Source organism: Cherax quadricarinatus, chromosome 34 (assembly GCF_038502225.1).
Source record: "Cherax quadricarinatus isolate ZL_2023a chromosome 34, ASM3850222v1, whole genome shotgun sequence".
NCBI lineage: Eukaryota > Metazoa > Arthropoda > Malacostraca > Decapoda > Parastacidae > Cherax > Cherax quadricarinatus.
In genome coordinates, this window is record NC_091325.1 from 3,249,753 (window position 1) to 3,263,658 (window position 13,906).

At 43.0% G+C, this 13,906-nt stretch overlaps 1 protein-coding gene across 2 annotated transcripts in view; it reads right to left on the minus strand.

Annotated features, from left to right (window-relative positions):
• Positions 1-12,495: 12,495 nt before the first annotated feature.
• The window catches only part of LOC128693627 (lachesin), a 32,542-nt gene continuing 31,131 nt past the window's right edge, over positions 12,496-13,906 (minus strand). Inside the window, exon 10 of one of the 2 annotated variants that reach the window (XM_070091123.1) lies at positions 12,496-13,113. The gene's annotated coding sequence lies outside the window, so the exon portion shown is untranslated. The remainder of the gene's footprint in view (positions 13,114-13,906) is intronic. The other variant, XM_070091124.1, reaches the window with a different exon arrangement.

The following is a 13,906-nucleotide window of genomic DNA, read 5'->3' on the forward strand; positions in this document are numbered from 1 at the left end:
TGTGCAGTGTACAGTGCCACCACAACACTGCCAGAAACCACCTTTTCTAAATTTATGACCGATAATTAAGCCTTTTTCTGTGCTTGGTTAAGATCCTAGTTGGCCAGGTATACCTTCCAGGTACCCAGGTATACCCTCCAGGTACCCAGGTATATTCTACAGATATACCTTCCAGGTACCAGGTATACCCTCCAGGTACCCAGGTATACCCTCCAGGTACCCAGGTATATTCTCCAGGTATACCCTCCAGGTACCCAGGTATATTCTCCAGGTATACCCTCCAGGTACCAGGTATACCCTCCAGGTACCCAGCTATACCCTCCAGGTACCAGGTATACCCTCCAGGTACCCAGGTATACCCTCCAGGTACCAAATATACCCTCCAGGTACCCAGGTATACCCTCCAGGTACCAGGTATACCCTCCAGGTGCCCAGGTATACCCTCCAGGTACCAGGTATACCCTCCAGGTGCCCAGGTATACCCTCCAGGTACCAGGTATACCCTCCAGGTACCCAGGTATACCCTCCAGGTACCAGGTATACCCTCCAGGTGCCCAGGTATACCCTCCAGGTACCCAGGTATACCTTCCAGGTACATAGGTAAACAGTCCAGGTACCCAGGAGCATCACACAGGGCATTACACTGAGCATTACACTGAGCATTACACTGAGCATTACACTGAGCATTACACTGAGCATTACACTGAGCATTACACTGAGCATTACACTGAGCATTACACAGAGCATTACACTGAGCATTACACAGAGCATTACACTGAGCATTACACTGAGCATTACACTGAGCATCACACAGGGCATTACACTGAGCATTACACAGAGCATTACACTGAGCATTACACTGAGCATTACAATGAGCATCACACAGGGCATTACACTGAGCATTACACAGAGCATCACACAGAGCATTACACTGAGCATCACACAGGGCATTACACTGAGCATTACACAGAGCATTACACTGAGCATTACACTGAGCATTACACTGAGCATTACACTGAGCATCACACAGAGCATTACACTGAGCATTACACTGAGCATTACACTGAGCATAACACTGAGCATTACACTGAGCATTACACTGAGCATTACACTGAGTATAACACTGAGCATAACACTGAGCATAACACTGAGCATAACACTGAGCATAACACTGAGCATAACACTGAGCATAACACTGAGCATAACACTGAGCATAACACTGAGCATAACACTGAGCATAACACTGAGCATAACACTGAGCATAACACTGAGCATAACACTGAGCATAACACTGAGCATAACACTGAGCATAACACTGAGCATAACACTGAGCATAACACTGAGCATAGCACTGAGCATTACACTGAGCATTACACTTAGCATTACACTGAGCATTACACTGATCATTACACTGAGCATTACACTGAGCATTACACAGAGCATTACACTGAGCATTACACCGAGCATTACACTGAGCATTACACTGAGCATTACACTGAGCATTACACAGAGCATTACACTGAGCATTACACTGAGCATTACACTGAGCATTACACAGAGCATTACACTGAGCATTACACTGAGCATTACACAGAGCATTACACAAAGCATTACACTGAGCATTACACTGAGCATTACACTGAGCATTACACAGGGCATTACACTGAGCATTACACTGAGCATTACACAGGGCATTAAACTGAGCATTACACTGAGCATTACACTGAGCATTACACTGAGCATTACACTGAGCATTACACTGAGCATTACACAGAGCATTACACTGAGCATTACACTGAGCATTACACTGAGCATTACACTGAGCATTACACTGAGCATTACACTGGGCATTACACTGAGCATTACACAGAGCATTACACTGAGCATTACACAGAGCATTACACTGAGCATTACACTGAGCATTACACTGAGCATCACACAGGGCATTACACTGAGCATTACACTGAGCATTACACTGAGCATTACACTGAGCATCACACAGGGCATTACACTGAGCATTACACAGAGCATCACACAGAGCATTACACTGAGCATCACACAGGGCATTACACTGAGCATTACACAGAGCATTACACTGAGCATTACACTGAGCATTACACTGAGCATTACACTGAGCATCACACAGAGCATTACACTGAGCATTACACTGAGCATTACACTGAGCATTACACTGAGCATTACACTGAGCATTACACTGAGCATTACACAGAGCATAACACTGAGCGTAGCACTGAGCATAACACTGAGCATAACACTGAGCATAACACTGAGCATAACACTGAGCATAACACTGAGCATAACACTGAGCATAGCACTGAGCATAACACTGAGCATAACACTGAGCATAACACTGAGCATAACACTGAGCATAACACTGAGCATAACACTGAGCATAACACTGAGCATAACACTGAGCATAACACTGAGCATAACACTGAGTATTACACAGAGCATTACACTGAGCATTACACTGAGCATTACACTGAGCATTACACTGAGCATTACACTGATCATTACACTGAGCATTACACTGAGCATTACACTGAGCATTACACTGAGCATTACACTGAGCATTACACTGAGCATTACACAGAGCATTACACTGAGCATTACACTGAGCATTACACTGAGCATTACACAGAGCATTACACTGAGCATTACACTGAGCATTACACAGAGCATTACACAAAGCATTACACTGAGCATTACACTGAGCATTACACTGAGCATTACACAGGGCATTACACTGAGCATTACACTGAGCATTACACAGGGCATTACACTGGGCATTACACTGAGCATTACACTGAGCATTACACTGAGCATTACACTGAGCATTACACTGAGCATTACACAGAGCATTACACTGAGCATTACACTGAGCATTACACTGAGCATTACACTGAGCATTACACTGAGCATTACACTGAGCATTACACAGAGCATTACACAAAGCATTACACTGAGCATTACACTGAGCATTACACTGAGCATCACACAGAGCATTACACTGAGCATTACACTGAGCATTACACTGAGCATTACACTGAGCATTACACAGAGCATTACACTGAGCATTACACTGAGCATTACACTGAGCATTACACTGAGCATCACGCAGAGCATTACACTGAGCATTACACTGAGCATTACACTGAGCATTACACTGAGCATTACACTGAGCATCACACAGAGCATTACACTGAGCATTACACTGAGCATTACACTGAGCATTACACTGAGCATTACACAGGGCATTACACTGAGTATTACACTGAGCATTACACTGAACATTACACTGAGCATTACACTGAGCATTACACAGGGCATTACACTGAGCATTACACTGAGCATTACACTGAACATTACACTGAGCATTACACTGAGCATTACACTGAGCATTACACAGAGCATTACACTGAGCATTACACAGAGCATTACACTGAGCATTACACAGGGCATTACACTGAGCATTACACTGAGCATTACACTGAGCATTACACTGAGCATTACACTGAGCATTACACTGAGCATCACACAGAGCATTACACTGAGCATTACACTGAGCATTACACTGAGCATTACACTGAGCATTACACTGAGCATTACACAGAGCATTACACTGAGCATTACACTGAGCATTACACTGAGCATCACGCAGAGCATTACACTGAGCATTACACTGAGCATTACACTGAGCATTACACTGAGCATTACACTGAGCATCACACAGAGCATTACACTGAGCATTACACTGAGCATTACACTGAGCATTACACTGAGCATTACACAGGGCATTACACTGAGCATTACACTGAGCATTACACTGAACATTACACTGAGCATTACACTGAGCATTACACAGGGCATTACACTGAGCATTACACTGAGCATTACACTGAACATTACACTGAGCATTACACTGAGCATTACACTGAGCATTACACAGAGCATTACACTGAGCATTACACTGAGCATTACACTGAGCATTACACAGAGCATTACACTGAGCATTACACTGAGCATTACACTGAGCATTACACTGAGCATTACACTGAGCATTACACTGAGCATTACACTGAGCATTACACAGAGCATTACACTAAGCATTACACAGAGCATTACACTGAGCATTACACAGGGCATTACACTGAGCATTACACTGAGCATTACACTGAGCATTACACTGAGCATTACACTGAGCATTACATTGAGCATTACACTGAGCATTACACTGAGCATTACACTGAGCATTACATTGAGCATTACACTGAGCATTACACTGAGTATTACACTGAGCATTACACTGAGCATTACACTGAGCATTACACAGGGCATTACACTGAGCATTACACTGAGCATTGCACTGAGCATTACACAGAGCATTACACTGAGCATTACACTGAGCATTACAATGAGCATTACACTGAGCATTACACTGAGCAGTACACAGGGCATTACACAGAGCATTACACAGAGCATTACACTGAGCATTACACTGAGCATTACACTGAGCATTACATTGAGCATTACACTGAGCATTACACTGAGCATTACACTGAGCATCACACAGAGCATTACACTGAGCATTACACTGAGCATTACACTGAGCATTACACTGAGCATTACACTGAGCATCACACAGAGCATTACACTGAGCATTGCACTGAGCATTACACTGAACATTACACTGAGCATTACACTGAGCATTACACTGAGCATTACACAGGGCATTACACTGAGCATTACACTGAGCATTACACTGAGCATTACACAGGGCATTACACTGAGCATTACACTGAGCACTACACTGAGCATTATACTGAGCATTACACTGAGCATTACACAGAGCATTACACTGAGCATTACACAGGGAATTACACAGGGAATTACACTGAGCATTACACTGAGCATTACACAGGGCATTACACTGAGCATTACACTGAGCATTACACTGAGCATTATACTGAGCATTACACTGAGCATTACACTGAGCATTACACTGAGCATTACACTGGGCATTACACTGAGCATTACACAGAGCATTACACTGAGCATTACACAGAGCATTACACTGAGCATTACACAGGGCATTGCACTGAGCATTACACTGAGCATTACACTGAGCATTACACTGAGCATTACACTGAGCATTACACTGAGCATTACACAGAGCATTACACTGAGCATTACACTGAGCATTACACTGACCATTACACTGAGCATTACACTGAGCATTACACTGAGCATTACACTGAGCATCACACAGAGCATTACACTGAGCATTACACTGAGCATTACACTGAGCATTACACTGAGCATTACACTGAGCATTACACTGAGCATTACACAGAGCATTACACTGAGCGTTACACTGAGCATTACACAGAGCATTACACTGAGCATTACACTGAGCATTACACTGAGCATCACACAGGGCATTACACTGAGCATTACACAGAGCATTACACTGAGCATAACACTGAGCATTACACTGAGCATTACACAGAGCATTACACTGAGCATTACACAGAGCATTACACTGAGCATTACACTGAGCATTACACTGAGTATTACACAGAGCATTACACTGAGCATTACACTGAGCATTACACTGAGCATTACACTGAGCATTACACTGATCATTACACTGAGCATTACACTGAGCATTACACTGAGCATTACACTGAGCATTACACTGAGCATTACACAGAGCATTACACTGAGCATTACACTGAGCATTACACTGAGCATTACACAGAGCATTACACTGAGCATTACACTGAGCATTACACAGAGCATTACACAAAGCATTACACTGAGCATTACACTGAGCATTACACTGAGCATTACACAGGGCATTACACTGAGCATTACACTGAGCATTACACAGGGCATTACACTGGGCATTACACTGAGCATTACACTGAGCATTACACTGAGCATTACACTGAGCATTACACTGAGCATTACACAGAGCATTACACTGAGCATTACACTGAGCATTACACTGAGCATTACACTGAGCATTACACTGAGCATTACACTGAGCATTACACAGAGCATTACACAGAGCATTACACAAAGCATTACACTGAGCATTACACTGAGCATTACACTGAGCATTACACAGAGCATTACACTGAGCATTACACTGAGCATTACACTGAGCATTACACTGAGCATCACACAGAGCATTACACTGAGCATTACACTGAGCATTACACTGAGCATTACACTGAGCATTACACTGAGCATTACACAGAGCATTACACTGAGCATTACACTGAGCATTACACTGAGCATCACGCAGAGCATTACACTGAGCATTACACTGAGCATTACACTGAGCATTACACTGAGCATTACACTGAGCATCACACAGAGCATTACACTGAGCATTACACTGAGCATTACACTGAGCATTACACTGAGCATTACACAGGGCATTACACTGAGCATTACACTGAGCATTACACTGAACATTACACTGAGCATTACACTGAGCATTACACAGGGCATTACACTGAGCATTACACTGAGCATTACACTGAACATTACACTGAGCATTACACTGAGCATTACACTGAGCATTACACTGAGCATTACACAGAGCATTACACTGAGCATTACACAGGGCATTACACTGAGCATTACACTGAGCATTACACTGAGCATTACACTGAGCATTACACTGAGCATTACACTGAGCATTACACTGAGCGTTACACAGAGCATTACACTAAGCATTACACAGAGCATTACACTGAGCATTACACAGGGCATTACACTGAGCATTACACTGAGCATTACACTGAGCATTACACTGAGCATTACACTGAGCATTACATTGAGCATTACACTGAGCATTACACTGAGCATTACACTGAGCATTACATTGAGCATTACACTGAGCATTACACTGAGCATTACACTGAGCATTACACTGAGCATTACACTGAGCATTACACAGGGCATTACACTGAGCATTACACTGAGCATTGCACTGAGCATTACACAGAGCATTACACTGAGCATTACACTGAGCATTACAATGAGCATTACACTGAGCATTACACTGAGCATTACACAGGGCATTACACAGAGCATTACACAGAGCATTACACTGAGCATTACACTGAGAATTACACTGAGCATTACACTGAGCATTACACTGAGCATTACACTGAGCATTACACTGAGCATTACACTGAGCATCACACAGAGCATTACACTGAGCATTACACTGAGCATTACACTGAGCATTACACTGAGCATTACACTGAGCATCACACAGAGCATTACACTGAGCATTGCACTGAGCATTACACTGAACATTACACTGAGCATTACACTGAGCATTACACTGAGCATTACACAGGGCATTACACTGAGCATTACACTGAGCATTACACTGAGCATTACACAGGGCATTACACTGAGCATTACACTGAGCACTACACTGAGCATTATACTGAGCATTACACTGAGCATTACACAGAGCATTACACTGAGCATTACACAGGGAATTACACAGGGAATTACACTGAGCATTACACTGAGCATTACACAGGGCATTACACTGAGCATTACACTGAGCATTACACTGAGCATTATACTGAGCATTACACTGAGCATTACACTGAGCATTACACTGAGCATTACACTGGGCATTACACTGAGCATTACACAGAGCATTACACTGAGCATTACACAGAGCATTACACTGAGCATTACACAGGGCATTGCACTGAGCATTACACTGAGCATTACACTGAGCATTACACTGAGCATTACACTGAGCATTACACTGAGCATTACACAGAGCATTACACTGAGCATTACACTGAGCATTACACTGAGCATTACACTGAGCATTACACAGAGCATTACACTGAGCATTACACTGAGCATTACACTTAGCATTACACAGGGCATTACACTGAGCATTACACAGAGCATTACACTGAGCATTACACAGAGCATTACACTGAGCATTACACAGAGCATTACAATGAGCATTACACTGAGCATTACACTGAGCATTACACTGAGCATTACACTGAGCATTATACAGGGCATTACACTGAGCATTTCACTGAGCATTACACAGGGCATTACACTGAGCATTACACTGAGCATTACACTGAGCATTACACTGAGCATTACACAGAGCATTACACTGAGCATTACACTGAGCATTACACTGAGTATTACACTGAGCATTACACTGAGCATTACACTGAGCATTACACTGAGCATTACACAGGGCATTACACTGAGCATTACACTGAGCATTACACTGAGCATTACACTGAGCATTACACTGAGCATTACACTGAGCATTACACTGTGCATTACACTGAGCATTACACTGAGCATTACACTGAGCATTACACTGAGCATTACACAGGGCATTACACTGAGCATTACACTGAGCATTACACTGAGTATTACACTGAGCATTACACTGAGCATTACACTGAGTATTACACTGAGCATTACACTGAGCATTACGCTGAGCATTACACAGGGCATTACACTGAGCATTACACTGAGCATTACACTGAGCATTACACTGAGCATTACACTGAGCATTACACTGAGCATTACACAGAGCATTACACTGAGCATTACACTGAGCATTACACTGAGTATTACACTGAGCATTACACTGAGCATTACACAGGGCATTACACTGAGCATTCCACTGAGCATTACACAGGGCATTACACTGAGCATTACACTGAGCATTACACTGAGTATTACACTGAGTATTACACTGAGCATTACACTGAGCATTACACAGGGCATTACACTGAGCATTACACTGAGCATTACACTGAGCATTACACTGAGCATTACACTGAGCATTACACAGAGCATTACACTGAGCATTACACTGAGCATCACACAGGGCATTACACTGAGCATTACACTGAGCATTACACTGAGCATTACACTGAGCATTACACAGAGCATTACACTGAGCATTACACTGAGCATTACACTGAGCATTACACTGAGCATTACACTGAGCATTACACTGAGCATCACACAGGGCATTACACTGAGCATTACACTGAGCATTACACTGAGCATTACACTGAGCATTACACTGAGCATTACACTGAGCATTACACTGAGCATCACACAGGGCATTACACTGAGCATTACACTGAGCATTACACAGAGCATTACACTGAGCATTACACTGAGCATTACACAGGGCATTACACTGAGCATTACACTGAGCATTACACTGAGCATTACACTGAGCATTACACTGAGCATTATACAGGGCATTACACTGAGCATTACACTGAGCATTACACTGAGCATTACACTGAGCATTACACTGAGCATTACACAGGGCATTACACTGAGCATTACACTGAGCATTACACTGATCATTACACAGAGCATTACACTGAGCATTACACTGAGCATTACACTGAGCATTACACTGAGCATTACACTGAGAATTACACTGAGCATTACACTGAGCATTACACTGGGCATTACACTGAGCATTACACTGAGCATTACACTGAGCATTACACTGAGCATTACACTGAACATTACACTGAGCATTACACAGGGCATTACACTGAGCATTACACTGGGCATTACACTGAGCATTACACTGGGCATTACACTGAGCATTACACAGAGCATTACACTGAGCATTACACTGAGCATTACACTGAGCATTACACTGAACATTACACTGAGCATTACACTGAGCATTACACTGAGCATTACACTGAGCATTACACTGAGCATTACACTGAGCATTACACTGAGCATTACACTGAACGTTACACTGAGCATTACACTGAGCATTACACTGAGCATTACACTGAGCATTACACTGAGCATTACACTGAGCATTACACTGAGCATTACACTGAGCATTACACTGAGCATTATACTGAGCATTACACTGAGCATTACACTGAGCATTACACTGAGCATTATACTGAGCATTACACTGAGCATTACACTGAGCATTACACTGAGCATTACACTGAGCATTATACTGAGCATTACACTGAGCATTACACTGAGCATTACACTGAGCATTATACTGAGCATTACACTGAGCATTACACTGAGCATTACACTGAGCATTATACTGAGCATTACACTGAGCATTACACTGAGCATTATACTGAGCATTACACTGAGCATTACACTGAGCATTATACTGAGCATTACACAGGGCATTACACTGAGCATTACACTGAGCATTACACTGAGCATTACACTGAGCATTACACAGAGCATTACACTGAACATTACACTGAACTATCAGACGCACGATAATCTCATTTACATAATCCCTCAGATTATAACATAGCGTCCAGAAATATATGTAAATGAGAAGCGACAACTTTGGGTATTTAATTTTCAGTGTTACAATTGTAAGATTAAAGAGGAAGACCCAGACTTCCTACTGTTTTATGTACCATTGTAAGCTCCTGATGACGTAGTAATTGAAACACGAAAGGCCTAGTATATATATATATATATATATATATATATATATATATATATATATATATATATATATATATATATATATATATATATATATATATATATATATATATATATATATATATATATATTACTTGGCATGTTAATGTTGTTAGGGTCAAGGTGGCAGTTGACCTGACTGGTGTAGACGTGTTCCAGACCTGATGATTTACACTGGAGACACAAGCTGACCACAACGTTATGGTTACTTGGACCATTTACACAGTCATACAGTGTGACTTTGTAAATGGTCCAGGTCGGTCCGTAACGTCGTCTATGTTTCTCTTATGTGCGGGTTAATTGTCCATTGTTCCAGTCACGGTATTGTTCCACTCACGGTATTGTTCCAGTCACGGTATTGTTCCAGTCAGGGTATTGTTCCAGTCACGGTATTGTTCGTCACGATATTGTTCCAGTCACGGTATTGTTCCAGTCACGGCATTGTTCCAGTCACGGTATTGTTCCAGTCACGGTATTGTTCCAGTCACGGTATTGTTCGTCACGATATTGTTCCAGTCACAGTATTGTTCCAGTCACGGTATTGTTCGTCACGATATTGTTCCAGTCACGGTATTGTTCCAGTCACGGTATTGTTCCAGTCACGGTATTCTTCCAGTCACGGTATTCTTCCACTCACGGTATTGTTCCAGTCACGGTATTGTTCCAGTCACGGTATTGTTCCAGTCACGGTATTGTTCCACTCACGGTATTGTTCCATTCACGGTATTGTTCCAGTCACGGTATTGTTCCAGTCACGGTATTGTTCCAGTCACGGTATTGTTCCAGTCGCGGTATTGTTCCACTCACGGTATTGTTCCAGTCACGGTATTGTTCCAGTCACGGTATTGTTCCAGTCACGGTATTGTTCGTCACGATATTGTTCCAGTCACGGTATTGTTCCAGTCACGGTATTGTTCCAGTCACGGTATTGTTCCACTCACGGTATTGTTCCAGTCACGGTATTGTTCCAGTCACGGTATTGTTCCAGTCACGGTATTGTTCCAGTCACGGTATTGTTCCAGTCACGGTACTGTTCCAGTCACGGTATTGTTCCAGTCACGGTATTGTTCCAGTCACGGTATTGTTCCAGTCACGGTATTGCTCCAGTCACGGTATTGTTCCAGTCACGGCATTATTCCAGTCACGGTATTGTTCCAGTCACGGTATTGTTCCAGTCACGGTATTGTTCCAGTCACGGTATTGTTCCAGTCACGGTATTGTTCCACTCACGGTATTGTTCCAGTCACGGTATTGTTCCAGTCACGGTATTGTTCCAGTCACGGTATTGTTCCAGTCATGGCATTGTTCCAGTCACGGTATTGTTCCAGTCATGGTATTGTTCCAGTCACGGTATTGTTCCAGTCACGGTATTGTTCCAGTCACGGTATTGTTCCAGTCACGGTATTGTTCCAGTCACGGTATTGTTCCAGTCACGGTATTGTTCCAGTCACGGTATTATTCTAGTGACGGTATTGTTCCAGTCACGGTATTGTTCCAATCACGGCACTGTTCCTTTTTCTTCTTTATAATCTTAATATTTAAAGGGGGTGGAGGGGTAAGCCGGCTGAAGGTCTCGGTCAGATGACCAAAACCTCCAGCTGTTGGTCATCAGATAACTAAGACCCGCAACAGGAAACACTTGTCCTGTTTCCTTGTTATCGAAGCTTATGCCTTGAGTAACACTGATAATGTGTCGAGCGAATATTTGGTTTTGAGAAAGACCTGTGTAGCATGGGCCAGTAGGCCTGCTGCAGTGCTCCTCCTTTCTCATGTTCTTAATATATTGAAGAAGACATGACCATATACTCAGTTGTCTAATTCTCATCATTGATCATCCTATATGTTCACTGACATGTTTTGATTTCTTTGTAAGGAATTAGAACAGACTTGACTGGTGTTGAAGATTTTATATAGAGCCGTAATCATACCACGGGCGGGGATAGAACTCGCGATCAGATCGCGGGTTCTATCCCCACCCGTGGCATGATTGGTTTGCAATCGTGTCATTACGATTTCGTGAGTCATGTTAGAGTCGTAATGATCCTCTGTGAGGTTGATAGCCACTGGAAACACACGTAAACAAACACTAGGAGTATTTATTAGAAGATGCATTGATCCTGGGACCTTGATCATTTCTAATCTATATAAATGCTGTCTTTGTAATCATTGTGTGTTAGATGTGATCAAGGTCCCAGTAGAGAAATGTGATGACATGTGCTAGAGTTTGATTGTGTGCCTTTCTTAATTTAATAGTGAAGGGGTCGTGACGTGACTGGGACCCCAGTTCGTGACCAGACTGGGACCCCAGGTCGTGACCAGATTGGGACCCCAGGTCGTGACCAGACTGGGACCCCAGGTCGTGACCTTACTGGGAGCCAGGTCAGGAGACGCTGTCTTGACTGGTAATGTACAGGTGTAGAGTAGCACTGATGACCGTCGTGCAGTCGGTAAGTTTCAAGCTTACCAACCAGCCTCGTGTAGTCTCTTGTACTCTATAGTACTCTCGCTGTCCCACTTGTGCTAGAGTACACTACGAGTACGTTCACAACACTGCAAGTACATAATTCAGCATTAAGATATAACAGAAAATATTGTACCACAGGTGTTGCTATTAGTGTGTGTGTGTGTGTGTGTGTGTGTGTGTGTGTGTGTGTACTCACCTAGTTGAGGTTGCGGGGGTCGAGTCCGAGCTCCTGGCCCCGCCTCTTCACTGATCGCTACTAGGTCACTCTCCCTGAGCCGTGAGCTTTATCATACCTCTGCTTAAAGCTATGTATGGATCCTGCCTCCACTACATCGCTTCCCAAACTATTCCACTTACTGACTACTCTGTGGCTGAAGAAATACTTCCTAACATCCCTGTGATTCATCTGTGTCTTCAACTTATAACTGTGTCCCCTTGTTACTGTGTCCAATCTCTGGAACATCCTGTCTTTGTCCACCTTGTCAATTCCTCTCAGTATTTTGTATGTCGTTATCATGTCTCCCCTATCTCTCCTGTCCTCCAGTGTCGTCAGGTTGATTTCCCTTAACCTCTCCTCGTAGGACATACCTCTTAGCTCTGGGACTAGTCTTGTTGCAAACCTTTGCACTTTCTCTAGTTTCTTTATGTGCTTGGCTAGGTGTGGGTTCCAAACTGGTGCCGCATACTCCAATATGGGCCTAACGTACACGGTGTACAGGGTCCTGAATGATTCCTTATTAAGATGTCGGAATGCTGTTCTGAGGTTTGCTAGGCGCCCATATGCTGCAGCAGTTATTTGGTTGATGTGCGCTTCAGGAGATGTGACTGGTGTTATTCTCACCCCAAGATCTTTTTCCTTGAGTGAGGTTTGTAGTCTCT